Raw genomic sequence first — 16,566 nt, 5'->3', positions numbered from 1 at the left:
TTCCAGATGATGAGACAATGCATAGGGTCACACTGGGCGTGTTGGCTGAAATAAACAGGTGGTGAAGGTCATTAGGGTTCAATGAACGTCCCAACATTTTTAGGCCAAGTAGATTCCTTACAACTCTATGATTCTATTAAGTACCAGGCTTTTCTCTAAATGAATGAATTTGTAAAATGCATTATACAAAAGCTGGTTGCCTAATTAAAAGTTGCTATTTTACTCAGCTTTCACAAATACACTGCCTGGATATTACGATCAAAGCAATGTGACAGAAATTGGAGACTGTCTTTGACAACTAAATCAGGGGCAGTCTTTGTCAACTGCTACCTGCTTCTCTACAGCTCCAGAGCTCCTGGGAAAAAGATTGTTCTGGGATCTATAGCATCCCCATAATTTTCTGTATCTTCTGAATGAAACTCAAAAAGGTGGTCCCTATGGAACACAATCCCTACTCAATTTTCATCTTGGATACAGAACAGTTACTTGTGCTGTACATTTCATAGCCACTCTCCTTCCCTGCTACTCGCTGGGAAAGGTCACACTGATGTCCACTCTATCATGTGAGAAAAAAAAAAGTTCCCATTCTAAAAAAAAAATGGTTTCAAGTTTCAACTTGTGGTGAATTTTTATGGTTGACTTACAAAGGTCTGAAGACTGAGGGGGAGCATGAGAGGTTTACAATGGAAATGCTGACTGCTTTCTGATTTACCGGTGCTGACAAGCATCTACTTCACTTAAATCTCACAGATGTAAACACGAATCTTGCGCTTCTGGGTTTCTTGTGGGGTTATCGATGAGGAAGACAACAAATGTGCTGACTTCACTGGAAATTCCCTTGTAAAAAGACCCTTACTAACATTTTGAAAATTGAATCTCCCAGTCCTGATAATGCTCACTGACCAACCAAATAATGCATTCCTGACAAATGTAACCTGTGAGAACGAAGAGAAAAGAATCTTCTCCCTTAACCACATGGCTGCTCGGAAGAAGCCCCAGCTGGTACACAGGCGCTTCTCAAGCGTTTGTTTAGGGTTTAAGAGGAAGAGTCCAATCGTGACCAGGGCACAGCAAAGGCCTCTACACAGGGCCCGGTGTTCCCAAATGTTTCCTGCCTTTAGACAACATTTCTTGGAAACTTTAGAATGAAAAGCTTCCATTATTTTGCTCTTCCAGGAAATGATTCACAGTATTTCCAAAACCAACAGAATCTCTCATACAGCAGAATATTTGAATTCCCAAAGCAGGAATTGCTCTTTGCAGATCTCCACGATCTCCTTGTTCATTAAGTTTATGTCTATTAGTCTCTTATTTGCTAATGAATCTTGCAATTTGGTCCCAAATAAAACAGAGTTGAAATTTTTTAGTGTTAATTTTTTTTTTTAATTAAAAAGATTTCTTCCAGTTTCCTTAAAGCACATTCAGGATCCTGGTTCTGTCTTCCAGGACAGGGATCTGACGATAGTGCAGAGGAGACATGTGGGGTAGTGGAAAGAATGTTAGAGATCACATTCATCAGATCTCAGGCCCTCATCTGTTACTTACTGGCAGCAGAACACTGGGCTCATCCTGTAACCCCTGGGCCTCAATTTCCTCAATTATAAGAATTTTAACACTGCCTGCTGAAGTTTTAAAAAAAATCAGAAGACCTAATATTTGTAAAAGAGATGTGTAAACCAAGATGTCAAGCAAAATGATGTCCGATTATCATTGTAAGTGTAATTACTTGGAAATGGGGCTCTTTCTTACTCATTCAAAGTATGGGATGCCACCCCTGTCTGCCAGTAGGGCAGATTCCTTTGTCCTGGGCAAAGCATTCTAATGCAGAATGCCTCTAAGTGGCTAATGGTGTTGGTAACAGGATTTAGGCATACGTGGGCACCTGATCAGTAAAGCTCCCCACACAATTCTCTGGAGAAAAGTCAAGGCTGTCCTGGGGGCCTCTGGTGCCAAGATGCTTTAGAAACATTCTGTTCTACATGCCCTTATAGCTTGTCTTATATACCCATTATTACTTGTTATTGCTTGAATTTAGACCCCTGGGTACTCAAATTTCTGCTATTAGAATTCCAACACCTTCAAAGCGTTTGGATCCCATTAGAAAAGAAGGAATAGTGCCATTTATACAACCAATAGCACTCAGTTCATCTGCCCTCTGAGGTGGATGCTGAGGGGTGCTGGCTACACAGGACAGAACACTCACTGACCCAGCTTTCTCGGAGGTTGCCTATGGAGGGCTCAATACTTTCCTTCTTTCCTTCCTTCCTTCCCTTAGGATTGCTCTCAGCTGAAGGGAGCTTACAATGGCTGATCAATATTGGGAGAGGAAAATCTGGCCCCAGGGCTCAATTTAGGACAGATCTGAAGGGCCATCCAGCTTCAGAGCTTTCTGTCAGATTGGCTGAGGGCTTTGATGAGGCAACTGTCGATGGTTTAACTTTTACCTCTGCCCAGTCCTGCTTCCCTTTCTTCCACGTAGGTGATGCTCCACCTGTGCAGAAAAGAGCTGGCATAGCAGTCTGAGATGGCTATCCTTCAAAACACTTACTTACAAGTTTGGCCCTTGACTGGTATCTGGGAACTTGGGTTTCAGTAGGATTTATACCATTCCCAGAACTGACAAGAGCAGCTCATTCTGCCCAAACTGTTTGTAAGAACAATGTGGTTTATGCTAAAAATCTGTTTTCCTTCTGGGAGTCTGGAGGTTTGGTATGTGCTAGGCCAAGAGCACCTATGTGGCCAGTCACCAACAGAAACCCTGGGCACTGAGTCTCTAAGGAGCTTCCCCGGAAGGGAACATTGTATGTGTGTTGCCTCACAAGTCCCGGGTAACTCCACTGGGAGAAGACTCTTGCAAGCTTACACGTGATCTCCCCCAGGCTTCATCCCTTTGTTAATTTTCCTTTACATCCTTTTACTGTGATTAATTATATCTGTGAGTACAGCTGTATGCCGAGTCTTGTTAGTTCTCTAAGCAAATCACCAAACTCCCTAACAAACTTCCTGCATGCAAATCTCCATCATCTCAGAAAACCAGACCTGAGTCACTCCCCTCCTCACTGCTAACCCAGGGCCTATTTTTCCTTGAAGCTTGATTTCAGTCAGTGGTACCATCATTCTTCCAGTCTCCTAATCTTATCATTTCAGAATCAAAATTCTCCCGTCCAGTTGGCTGACAGTTGCTTCTAAATATATCTCTATAACGTCTCCTGAACGTGTGCTCTACGTTCTCACCACCATCACTGTTGTACTTTAGGCCACCATACTTTCCATCTGGACAATGCGTCAGTCCCCAAATTGTTCTCTTCCCAGCCACACCGATACAGTGCTGCCATGTTCTTCTTCCTAATGTAAATCTTGGAATAAGTGGCTTTCTAGCTTTAAAACCAGAACAATTTCAGTTTTTGCCTCATTGATTTCAGAATAATGTTAAACTTCTTAGCAAGGCATTCAAGGCCTCCATGAACTGGCCTCAGCCACTATGCCTGTCTGATTCTCTCCCACTCATTGTACTATACCTTTTAGCTGTATGGAACCTCACACTGCTCACTGAAACAGTCTTGTATTTTGGCCTCCTTTTCCCTTGGTCTATGCTACTAATTCTCTCTCAAAAGGTCCCTCACCCATCTTCTTTTATCAAGATTCTATTACCATTTTCAATGCCAAATTTCTTTTGAGAATCCTTCTCCGTAAAGCCTTCCCAATCTGTCTCCTCAAAGCAGAACTGAAGTTTCATCCTCTGCTCTTCTACAGCAAAAATAGATTACTGCATCTCTTACCTCCCTTTGATGTGTGTCTCTGAAAATAATAAGGCTTCCCGTCCTTTCTACTTTGACCTAGATCAATAGATTTGGCTATACAAGAGCAAGAGGAAATTCTTGAGCAAGAGTTTTTATTCCTTATGGGAGAGAAAATTATCCATAGTTTATAAGCTGTGTGCTCTGGACCAGTGATCTCCAAAGTTCTAGATTATGTACCCCAAAACAAATTTGAACATGTATCTTTAAACCTATACTACTTATGTATATATTACATGTACATTACACTGACATTTTCTGTACATCATAGAACATACACATAAACGTTCAAAGGATGCGATGAAAAATAGATGGAGAACATCTTAATATTTTCATCCCAGGCCCCAGTGAATCCTCTTACACTGAGGTGTGTACGCTCCTTTCTCGAGAATCCTGCTTCCTGCTCTCAGGACTATGTGCTTCATTTCCCCTTTGTGATCTCCCTGCCTCTAATCAAAAGACTTTTTCAGTTGTGCTATGAGCAAAGCTAGGAAATATTAACTTCATTTGTGACCAGAGTGCAAACAGGTCATCTTTCTCAAGGGAAAGGTGAATTTCATGAGCAGTACAAGGTCCTGGTAGTTTAGCTGCCCCTTCAGCCAGAGATTCTCCAGAGGGAATCAGTCATATTTTTATTAAAGAAAACAGCATATTCAGATAGGCCCTAACTTTTGTTGTTATTATTGGATGGTTGTGTGTTCAAACCACACCTTCTGCGATCCTATATGATTAGAAAGATATTTCAAATTCTGGGCTGGGCTGCGGGCAGGTTGAGGCAAAATATTTTTCCACTAGTGATGACAGATTCAACTTATTATGCAGAACTTTAAGTGGCAGTGACCTTAAGTATATCAAGTCCTTGGCTTTCTCCTGCTGTCACAACAGACTCTTGAGCAATCCAAGCAGAAAAACAGGAGTACAAGAAATACATAAAGGGGGTGGTGGATGGTGGCATAAAAATAACTATAGAAAGGTTTTCAGGAAATGTGGCCACATGCATTTTAGCATCAAGCATAAACTTAAGAATATGATACGATATAAGACTAAGAAAGAAAGCATATTGCAAAAGAACATTTATATAATTTTGGATTAAATAAGATCAGAGAAAGCCCAGGAAGACAGAAAATTGCTCTTGTACAATAAATCTTTGGGCTAGTATTCTGGAATACTTTCCCCACATAATTTTGATATGATTACATTAAGATTTCAATCAACTAGAAAAACCTCCAATAAAATCTGAAGTTGTAATTAAAAAAAAAAAAAGATGACAATCAACTGAGACCTTTCTATTTACAAATTGTCTCCCTTCTTCTGCAAATAAGCCTTACTGGAACTCACTACATCGAAAGTCATTAAACACATACAGATACCGCAATGACTCCAGAAAGGCAAGCTGAGCGTCATTAATTGCCGTTTCACACACATCCCCCACACCCCACACAACAGGTCAAAGATGAGCTGAGGTTCATATGCTGGCTCTGAGTATAATGCTTCATATGCAACCATCAGCCCACTACTAGGAAAGGACAGTTTGGGGTTTAAAGCAAAATGCACTTCTCCCTGGGGAAATTTTATTTCAATGAAAGTCAAAATAAATGGGGCAGAAAGGATATATATATAACTAATTGCTTTCTTCTTCTCAGACATGCTAGCATATTCTATGCGCCTACCCAGGTTCTCCAGGTGTAAGCCTTTGCCTTGGATGCTACTTGTATGGCTCCAGGGGAGGTAGAGGTAAAGACAAAGGGGAGAAAAGCCCTGATACCCTCTAACAGTCACTCCGGGGCATTATGAAGCAGACGCAGAGCATGAGGCTGCAGTTTGAGTCTGCTGTGTTGTGGCATTTTTGCATAGCAGAGCTTGCTTGCACATAAGCAAATGTGCATTGAGTTGTGCAGGTAATTAATATATGTGTATTTGCCTTTTCTGCAAGTATTTGAAGAATTTAAGAGTGAAATATAACTCACTATTTTCTCCAGTAGTTGACATTTCTGGAAATGCTACACATATCTTGGAATGCAACTAGTCAGCTGATACAGAAAGAGTCTAAAAAGGAAGTGATTTTTATATCTCACTAGAGTTTTAGTGTCTATTTTAAGATCTTTTATTCTGTTGATTTTAGATCAAATAAGGAATGAAGAAAGCACCTCATTTTTTCAATAGCTGGTGAGGCAAGAGAAGGGACATAACAAGATTTATAAGTTTTTTCCTAATTCTAGGGAAATAATAGTATTTGATATTTGTAATTCAGGCTCACTAGATAAATGAGTTAAACATACTCTTTACAGGTGGTAATTTTCTAACAGGATGCAATGCTGCTAATGATACCAAGTAAGAAAACATCAAAGAGACGTGTAGATTGTAACTAAGAGATGAGATTTCAACTAAGAGGGATCAGTGATACAGGAATGATTTTTAACGCCGAGGTAAATTTTGAAGGAGGAGCCTCAGTCAGATAATCAGGACTTGCCAGTGGGTTTTAAGGGACCACTCAGTAGATCTGTAAGCCATTTACTGCTACTACCTTTTTTTCTTTGTCCACTGTCTATCCTCTGTGCCCTCTCTCCATGCTTTAGGAAAAGACAGGACAACCTGGAGTGACACATTTTCAAACACTCCTCATGGACCTAGACTGAACCCAACCTGCATTGTCTCCTTTCCCAGGGGCTGTCAGGGCCTTTCAGAATAGATTCCTCTTCACATAAAATTCAATATACTAATCTAGATTCAGTCAGGAAAGCAGAAATCACGGTAGGTATTTCAAATATGAGGGATTTAAGACAAAGTATTGGAAGGGCTGCAAAAGGAGGAAGGAGTGATACACAGAGACTTGAAAGCTCTTGATCCTTCTAGGTTGGCCCACATGAGCCAATTTCTGTCACTGGGCAGCTATGGATGCTGCCACCTCAGGGACTGGAATTGTCACAGTTGTCCCTCCACAGCTAGGGCTGTAATCAGCAAAGAGACTCTGCTGCTGCCTGGCTGATGGAGTCTGTCGCTGACCTGCCCCTCTGCTGCTAGGGTAGCTGCTGTTGAATTTAGAAGTAGAACACTTCTTCCTTCCTCCAACCTTCTGATCTTTCCCAGTGCCTGCCATTGGCAGGTACTAACAGGAAGCCACTGGCAAGGAGTCTGAGAAATGTAATTTCCAGACCTCCAGACCCAAGCAACACAGAGCAGTTTATAAGTATAAAACTGGGGAGATTTTTTAGGTCATAGCATATATTGAAATTGGGATAAACTGGAGGAGATTTGGGTACCTCTATGTGGGACTTGGTAAAACCACCTAGCACATTTTATTTATGTTATAATTCTAAGAAAGAAGTACAATACAAAGTATAAGAGAAGATATTAGATCTTGAATTCATCTGAAATTTCCAAATAAAATATTTTGACATTTTAATGATAAACTTGAGCCTGTTTCCATAAACATGACTTATTTTATGTTGTGATTTATGTTTGAAATGGCTGCATGTAATTCTTACCAGTGCTTTTCAATGAAGAGCTCTTCTCATTCTTGATAGTTACTATTAATGTGAAACTTCACAAATGGGTGATAGAAAGAGTAAAAACTTTTAAAAATAGCAATTCAAAAATTCACTGCTGTTGAAAACATATTTAAAGACTAATAGCTCTTCTTTTTCTTCCTTGACAAATATAATGTTGACATTTCTTGTGATAATACGAATGGTTTTGAATTCTATCAAAAATTTTCAAATCCACTTAATGTGTTCCTATAATGCATTCATTGTAGTGTAGTTACCCTGCAGCTAGCTTAGATGTCCCTAAAAACACACACTGGCTGCAAATGGATGGGAACATTGAATAAATATGAAAATAGAGATTTAGGGCTAATGCTGAATCAGGAGCTACACAGGTCAGAAGCTCCCATTTAAGCTCCCCAATCACATCCGTTCTGCAATTTGGGCACCCAGAGCACAAACTTCCCCAGCAGGACCATAGCCTCTTCATTCACGTTGAGCCTGTGTTGGTGTGCTCTAAGTGGCCTGCTGAAGGAGATGCCAGGAGGAAAAGCACCTCCTTGACTGCAATTCTTGTATCTTGACAGAGTGAAAATAAAGGACATTATTCTGCTTGCCACCTACAGGGACCTTGGGGCACACTGTCACACTCCACTCCACTAGGGGATCAGTATCTACCATACAGTAACATCCACTTGGGGCACACACATTGTGCTATTCAAGGCCAGGAAGAACCACATGGTTTTGCTTGCTGAGGGTTTCAAAAGTTTACTTGAGTCTAGTTCTACTTGGAATTTCACTGATTTGTAAAAGCCTACACCTATCCCCAGTATACAGAGAAATACACTGACAAAGGTGCTGAACAGATTTCTGTGTCTTTGTAGCAGAACTTTGCATACAACTTTGAAATATGAATGCTGGGAAACTGCTTTGGTTAGTGAGGCTGCAGCTCTGAGATGGCTCCCCAGTATCTTTCCTCCTGGTATTCACGCCTGTGAGTGTGGGTTGGACCTAGTGATTTGCTTCTAATGAACAGAATCGACCAGTGATGAGATTAGGCACCAAGATTGTGCAACAAAAGGACACTGCTTACATCTTGCTTACCTTCTCTTGGTCTCTCACCTGCTCACTCTGATTGAAGCCAGTTTCCATGCTATGAACTGCTTTATAAGGAGGCCTTCAGGGCAAGGAACTGAGAGCAGTCTCCAGCCAACAGCCAGAGAAAAACTGAGGCTCTTAGTCCCACAGCCTGGAAGAACTGAATCCTGCCAATAATCACGTGTGTGAGTTTGGAAGCAGATCTTCCCCATCTGAACCTTAAAATGACTATCGTTTATTACTTTGCATCCCCAATCAACACCTTGATTGTAGCTCTGTAGGAAACCCTGAGCCGGGGGACCTTAGCTAAGCTGTACCCAGATTACTAACCAGAAAAATAATGAGATAATATTTGCTGCTTTAAGTTGCTAAGTTTTGAGCTAATCTGTTCCTCAGCAATAGATAACTAATACCATCATTTATCTTCAGTGGGCAGAATGAAATTCATAAAGAATTTTGATAGCCTTTCACAGTATACCAGGAGCTCACTAATTGTACAAATAATGAGATCATTCAAAGAATGCCAACTTTTGAAAGTTAGGAAAGAAATCAGCCATAACTCTTACTGAGTCATGCTTCTTCTGCTTCCTTCAAAGATTTAGGATTGTGTTTGATAATTCATAAATATAAATGCCTTGCAATAGATTTGGTGACAGATAACCAAACAAACGCAGTGTTTAAAAATACACAGAAACTTCACATTGGTTCACTGCAAAAAAGATAGCTGGATTTTATATCAGAATATTCTCTAATTGAAAAGGAGCTAATAATTTTAAAATACAGTTTAAGGCATTTGCTTAAACTTGCTTAAATCAAAACAAAAGAAATAAATTTATTATTAAAACTCTGGAAAATACAGAAGAGCCCAAAAAAGAAAATTAAAATTTCCAACTATCCCACATCCTAGAGATAATCACTACTAAGATTTTGGTGTGTATTTCCAGTTATTTTTTTTTCCTGTATATGTGTGTGTGTGTGTATGTGTATGAATGAAACATCTTTGTAACACATATAATATACATTTATAACACTTTTTTTGAAAATAGGATTATACTGCATATTTTGTTTTGGAAGCTGATTTATGTCACTTAATATGAAATGTGTTATTAAATGTTTTTCTCCAAATTTCTATGACTACATAATATTCCACTGTATAAATGGACTATGATTTATTTAACTGCTTCTATTGTTATAGTCCATTCATTTTTGTATATTATGAAAGTGAGAAAGAGACTATGTAGTTCTTTTTTTCCTTATTGCTCATGGGTCAAAAATAAATAGAGGGATGACTAAGTTGTAGTTAGCTGTGAGAATTAACAAAAGTGTTCCATGACAGAGACTGCTTTTTACTCACTATCCCTCGCTATATTCTCTTTCTCCTTCCCATAACCCTGATTTTACTGGAGTAGCAATGATCCCAGCTTGAAAAAACAAGACAAAACAAAACCCCTTGATCTCCCATATAGTCGGAGTGCTGTGATCCAGTTCTAGGCAATAAGAAATCAGCAGTGTGACTGGGAGGAACACCTAGGAGAGCACATTTTGCGGGGGAAGGGCAAAATCAGTTGGTAGGTGGACTTTTTCTCTTTGCTTTTCCCCTTGTTCCTGGTTGAAAATGGTGAGGACCTGATGACTAGAGCTCTGGCAACCATCTCAAGAGCATAAAGATGAGGGTCTTATGTAAGGACAGCATGAAAGCCATTTCTCATATGATGATCAGCCCAGTGCCTAAGCGTATGGAATAGAATGGAGAACAGAATCATTCTCACTCTATAAACTGTTCTTCCCTCTTTCATGTATAGCTAAATCTGCATAAGTTAAATGTACCTATACCCGCTTTGTATTTATATCTGTCTTAATCTTTCTGACACTTCAGAAAGTCAACAGTTTCTACTGTATACCTGCATAACCAAAGACTTCTTTAAAAGTGTTAAAAATCCCCAAAGGCCAATGGTAATTTGTATGGTGGACCTATGAGTTAAGGGTGCCTTTTTGTTTTGTATTTTTGGATTTCTTTCTTTCTTTTTTTTTTTTTTTTTTTTTTTTGCATTTTATGTAGTATGTGTGCTTATGTGTACTGGGTAATGAAAGATAGGAGGAGGGGAGAGGGGTAGCCTCACCAGTGGCCCTAGCATCCCTGAACCCCTTAACTATCAGCTTAGATCCACTGAGTTTGACAGGTTAGTTCAACAGTGGTAACCTAATTTAGCCATTAGCTAGATTGCCCAGGTACATGCTGACCCCAAGGGTAACTGTAGGAGGTACAGAAAGTTATTTGAGCATAAGATGACTGTTTAGGTGGGGCAAGAATAGTTCTTGAAGCATGAGACTGTGCAGAAAGATGACCCAGTCTTGGGCCAAAATTGGGATAGAGCCATGAAAATTTAGAACTCAAAGCCATCATTGAGAGGGTGCCTCCAACCTAGAGCTAAGTAAACTTTACCTGGAATCAAGGAATATAAAAATGTTTATAGGTTTTAGTTTTCCCCTTTCCAAATTGAAAATAGTTTTTCTAGGTCTCATGGAGAAATGTAAAGTCTTAGAACTTACATTATGCAATTCATTGAATTGAAAAACGTCAGTGAGAAACACTGCTTCTTAGCCACTATAATCTTAATATATGGGCATATTTATGAAGAAGCTCAATACAGGAAGATTTATAATTTTTCATCTTGAAATCATATTTCAGGCTGTATTGCAAAGGTAGGTGATGGTTCCTGGATCAGAACTGATTATCATTGATCATCACCATTTTACAAGTGGGAAAACTGAGGATGAGAAAGGTATAGAGATGTACCTGCAGACACAGTGCTGAGGATGTCTCTAGGACTGGAAGCCACGTTTCTTGACTCCCAATTCAAGGCTTCCCTGAACCATTTCAGGAACTTTACTCAAAACCATTTCTTGATTTTATCAACTTTTGTTGTCGGAAGAGGCTGAGAATTTTTTAAATCATCAGTTCAACAGTCCTCTCAATTTATCTCTGTCCTTTCACATCTTACTATAAGCAGACTGTATCTTTAACACTTTGCTTGGAAAGCTTCTTAGCTAGATCATCAAGTTCATTAAGCATATTCTCTGCTTTCCACATAACTGAAGACAACAGAGTGGCTAAGATTTCTGCCACCAAATAACAGGTTCTCCCTTCCTCCAGCGTTCCTCACTTCCCTCTGAGTCTTCACCACTGCATTCTCAAAGTTCAGATTTCTAGTAACAGTCTATTCAAAGCAATTTAGGTTTTCTCTAATAGGCTTCTCAAAATCCTTCTAGCCTCCACCCACTGCTTGGCTCCAAAGTCACTCCCACACTGTTAGGCATGTGTTGTGGCAGCATACCACGCTCAGCACAGGGTTCAGTCAGAGAGGAAGAACCACTCGGATGCATATATGGATGCATGTATATATAAACAGGGATTTGATCTTCCTGAGTTGTGGATGCTGGGTAAGCAGTCTCTCAAGCCTGTTGTCTTCACACTGAACCTGGACCTTGTAGCCTAACCGTCAGGCAGAGTCTGGAAGGGATAATGGAGATCAACAACAAGCCAAAACCCAAAAGCATGAGGTTTGAACCCCATGAAGACAGACAAACTCCTGCCAGTTCTTATTGCCTCTAACCTTGGTTGTGTGAATATCCTGCAGAAGCCGAGGCTCACTGTCACAGAAATAAACCCTCACACCTGGCCCAGGAATCAGCTGCTGAAGGAGCAGCCAAGGGAAGACAGAGCAGCTGCTGCCTCACACCAGCGAAGTGAGTCAGCAGTTCAGCAGCCAGGTGTGAGAGCTACAAAATGGCTGCAGTGCCCTAGATCGCCCACACAAATCTTCCTGTGGCCTGCCCTAAATGGAAACATACAGAAAAGGGAATTTTGGGGAAAGTAGCTCAGACTGGTTAAATTGACTAATTCTAAGTTACCAGAATCCATTGTATCTGCAGTCCAGCCAGGGAGAAGGAGGAAGGAAAAGAAAAAAAAGCTCGCTTTCCTCCACTTAAAGACACTGCATCAAAGGGCTACCTGGCTCCAATGGGCTAAAACCTAGTCAGGGAGGTGGGAAATGTAGTCTTCACTCCAGGTCATGGGCCAAGGCATTCTGTTCCTGGGGAAGGAAGAAGGATGAATACAGAAGACAACACAACTCACAGTTTTGGCCACAACACATTTGGCTCTGCCTAGAATGTCTTTTCTTCCTCCTCTGCTTGGCAAACCCTCATTCACCCCTGTAGGCTTAGCTCAATTATCATTCTTCCTGCAAAGCCTTCACTCTGTTTTCCCACTGGGTTTTATAAGGCACTCCATCTTGGCACTTTCTCATTTATTCATTCAACAAGTTTTAAGTCCTTCCATATGTCAGGCATTATTCTGGGAACTGGGGATTTAGCAGTGACCAAAACAAAGTCCTTTCCTTTGCAAAGCTTATTGCATCATAATTATTTAGTAACCTTTTTCCTCTAGCACTGCCTCAAATTAAGAAGATTAAGATTCATGGATAACTTCAAGCATTTTTATTCCCAAATAAATGTATAAATTTGTTATCCAGAAGTAAAGTTAAATAATTGGGTAAGGCTTCTAAAGTACTTCATATACTTTCCTATTAATCACAAAGGTATTATTTGTAATTTATAAATCCTGTCTCTTTTAGGAAGTCATGGACCTTGAAAGGTCCTTGGAGATTATGTAATTAAGCCACCTCAGTTTAGATGAGAAGTCAGAGTCTTGATCATAAGATTATTTGCTCAGGATTACGTGCCAAGTTAGTGTCAGAGCCAGAAGTAGAATCCAAGAATACTGATTCTTGTATATATGCCCTTGATGTATTACAATTTTGTGAAAAAAATCGCAGTAAATATACTTCCATTATGTTTATAAAAAGCAGTTTTTCCAAAAATTATAGCATCAAAATTTAGGTAAAATAAACTGCTAGAAGAATAGGGGTATTTGGGGTGACCGTGTGACAGTATTAAGGACATTTTTTAGTTCCAATATGTAGGAAAAAAGATAGAAATAATTTGAAAATAAACATATTAGAGAATGGTAATATACAGAGTTGTATATGTAAAATGTCAGGTTACATTTAAGGGTGACGGATGACACTTTACATCCAGGTCTATGCAGCCCTTTCCTAAAATTTCATGGACTCTATTAGAGATCTGCTTTATGTTAATTTAAGATCTGTAACAGTGTACACACATACGCACACACACTTAAAAACAGAAAAGCAGGGTTTTAATTGAAAATTGATATAAAAAAGCCATTATGCACAGTTTTGAGCAGCCACTGAATTCTAACACATACCCTTGCTCTTTGAACCTCTGCTCCCACACACCAACAGATGCAGTCTAATACACCCCCCACCACATTCACACCTACACTTTCAGTCACTCACCCGCCCCTCACACACAGTTCTGACACGTTTGTTCCACCTTCTTCATCTACGGGAGATAGCGTGAAGGAGAAATGAAAGTCAAGAGCGCAGATGCAAAACGTGTAAATGTGTGCACTACACAAAGCCTGTGGGAAAAAAGCTTTCAGTGAAATGAACTCTAATTTATTTCAGAAAAAATCAATTTCAGTAGAATCAGTGAAAATATAACTAGCTCCTCCAGACCAAATTCATGAGACTACATGGGAAGACTGTGAAATCCAATCCATTTTTTATAACAATGTATCTGAACAAATACAGTAAACTGATGATTTCCTGAGGAAACAGTACTGCTAAATTAGCTCTAATAGTCTTAAGAAGAAGAAAATAATTTTTGATGGTTCAGGAAGACTCTAAATTTAATGCATTAGGGGTTTTGCCCTGGAGCCTGAAGTCTTTCTGATTCTTTATTATGTTCAGATTTAGGAGGATACAATTAGGTCAAGTATCAGATTTTAAAGCACACAAAAATGGAAAATCAGCAATGCTATTGCTAAAAATACACAAGCCAGGAACTGTGGCAAATCGAAAATTATCAAGTTAAGATGTTTTCATGTCTCTCTCAAAGTGGTGGCCATTGACTGTATATTACTATTGCTGACAAAGCATCTTGTATTTTATATGTCAAATTTTTGTTTGTCAAGAATCTTAAAGGTTCTGAAAATCAATAAAATTATGAAAAACAGGATAGAAAGGTACACATTTCCTCCACTAATGAGCAGAAATAGCTCACCTTCTGCACAGGCTTAGACTCTAGGAAATGAAAGGAATTCTTTTCAGTACAAGTGGCAGAAAACCTGACCCAAACTGGCTTAAAAGGAAGTACATTGTCTCCTATAACTGGAAAGGCCCAAGTGTAGGTTCCAGGCTTCAAGCAAAGCCAAGTTCAAGCTAAGTAATTCATTCACCAGTGCACGGTTGCTCTCCATCCTTTAACTCTGCCTTCTGTGTGGCTGCATGTTTCACACAGTGGTGCTGCAGTCCTACCATCTTCGTGGGTTCAAGACCAGAAAGCGAGAGCAAGTCAGCTTCCCCAGGAACTCAGAGTTAATGACTTGAATCTTGTGGCCATACCTGAGCCAATCACTGTGGCTAAGAGAATGTGATGTACCGACTGGCTTAGGCCTAAGAAGTATGTTTTGCATCTGAGTGAGAACAAAGATGTAGTCTTAGTCAGCCGAATTAGCAATTGATATAGGAAAGATTTTGGTTGGTTCAGTGAGATCATTCTGTGCACACCCCCTCTGAGCCATACATTGCATACATGCCTATGTGCGCACACACACACACACATAATTACACTTATCTAGGTTTCAGTCTTTCCTTATTATTTCTAATATTCTCTTTCCAGCTATCTTAGATTTTTCTGTGCTTAGCATTAGGAAATAATCTCTCAGGAGATCATCCTTTTTTTCCTATTGGTGGCCTGATCCATTTAACTCCTCCCTCCCCCCTTATGCTTTATTTCCTAAACCTTTTGAAATCTTTATCATTCTTGTTACCATAAAATTCTAGCCTCTATTTCTAATAATTATATTGCCAGCAGCCTACTTAGCATCCCAGCATTTACTGCAGACTTATTAGATATGACGGGGTTAGAGGGGGCAGGGCTGAAGCCTGACTCAGCACTAAGTGATGTCAGGCAAAGGAGCCACCCTGGAGGTGCTCACAGTCTCACTGTCACATTCCTGAGGCCCTTATGTCCTCTGGAGGTGATGGTAGGGAGAATAGCTCCAGAAAAGTCTGAGGGAACACAGCAGGTAGGTAGAAAGTTGGAAGAGGGGAAAGAAGTGGTAAGTTATCCCATTTATGAGGACATTACTCAGTTCAAATCCTTTGATGCCCATTCAGGCTGGGGCTGGGAATGGAGAAGAGCAGTCAGGAGAACAGAAGGAACAGATAAGTTCCTACAGCCAAAGACTGTATTCCTGTCTTGTTCTTAGGCTGGAGGGAAAAAGGGTCAAAGATGGTGGACCCAGTTCTGAGGCTGCTGGGAGAGGGAATAGAGAGAGCTCAGTAGGTGTGGATGACTTTGAGGATCCAGTCTGTGTACTGAGAAACCTTGGTGTAGTAGCCAACATTACCTCTCAGAATACACCCTTCTGGCCAGGATAAGATCCCTTGGAGCTGATTTTCACACAGGATTGGGGCAGCAGCTATTTCCTGTTAGAAAGAAGGGAGATGGGTTGGGCAGATTAGGCAAAACAAAGATGACCAAATACCAAGTCCCCATCTGAGGGGCCCAGAATAGAAAGATTTAGGTGATAAGGGTTGGGAGAAGTGTCTGGTGGCCATTTGGGCCCATCCTATCACTCACCCTAGTCTACATCATAGGAAGCTGTAGAGAAATGAGAACACTCTGAGCTGTTTCCACCCTGACATCTAAGTTCATTCATGATTGGAAGGAAGACACATTCCTTCCTGGACCCCATTTACCTTGATCTCTTCTTGGATGTAGACAGGAAATTAGACTGGGTTGAGGAGATATGTGGGCCCCAAAACAGTGTCCCAGGGAAAACTTAGTAGAGGCTGAGGGAAAAGAGTTACCTCACATGAGTGTATGCTCTCCAGAGATGATCCCGCACAGAACATGTTCCCTGTGATTTTAACAGGCACTTTTCTTACAGGGGGATCTTGGCAATATTCATAAGGGAACCAGGAGACAGTCTGGTTTAGCTCAACATCATTTTCTACATCTGAGCACATACACATACACAGTGGGAGAGAGAGACGGCAGGGAGAGAGAGAGAGAGGCTCTGTTTTTCTTTGATC

The 16,566-nt window shown here is 40.3% G+C and overlaps 1 protein-coding gene across 6 annotated transcripts in view; it reads right to left on the bottom strand.

The window, feature by feature from the left end:
- The window catches only part of NEMP2 (nuclear envelope integral membrane protein 2), a 299,056-nt gene that overhangs the window by 177,711 nt on the left and 104,779 nt on the right, over positions 1-16,566 (bottom strand). For 5 of the 6 annotated variants that reach the window (XM_045512007.2, XM_045512009.2, XM_045512008.2 and 2 more), the window contains one exon: positions 15,879-15,957. The exons of the other annotated variant lie outside the window; for it this stretch is intronic. The gene's annotated coding sequence lies outside the window, so the exon portion shown is untranslated. The remainder of the gene's footprint in view (positions 1-15,878; positions 15,958-16,566) is intronic. 6 annotated transcript variants of the gene reach the window in all.

Source organism: Camelus bactrianus, chromosome 5 (assembly GCF_048773025.1).
Source record: "Camelus bactrianus isolate YW-2024 breed Bactrian camel chromosome 5, ASM4877302v1, whole genome shotgun sequence".
NCBI lineage: Eukaryota > Metazoa > Chordata > Mammalia > Artiodactyla > Camelidae > Camelus > Camelus bactrianus.
Note: the sequence above shows the minus strand (reverse complement) of the source record. Positions and strands in the feature narration are given on the sequence as shown.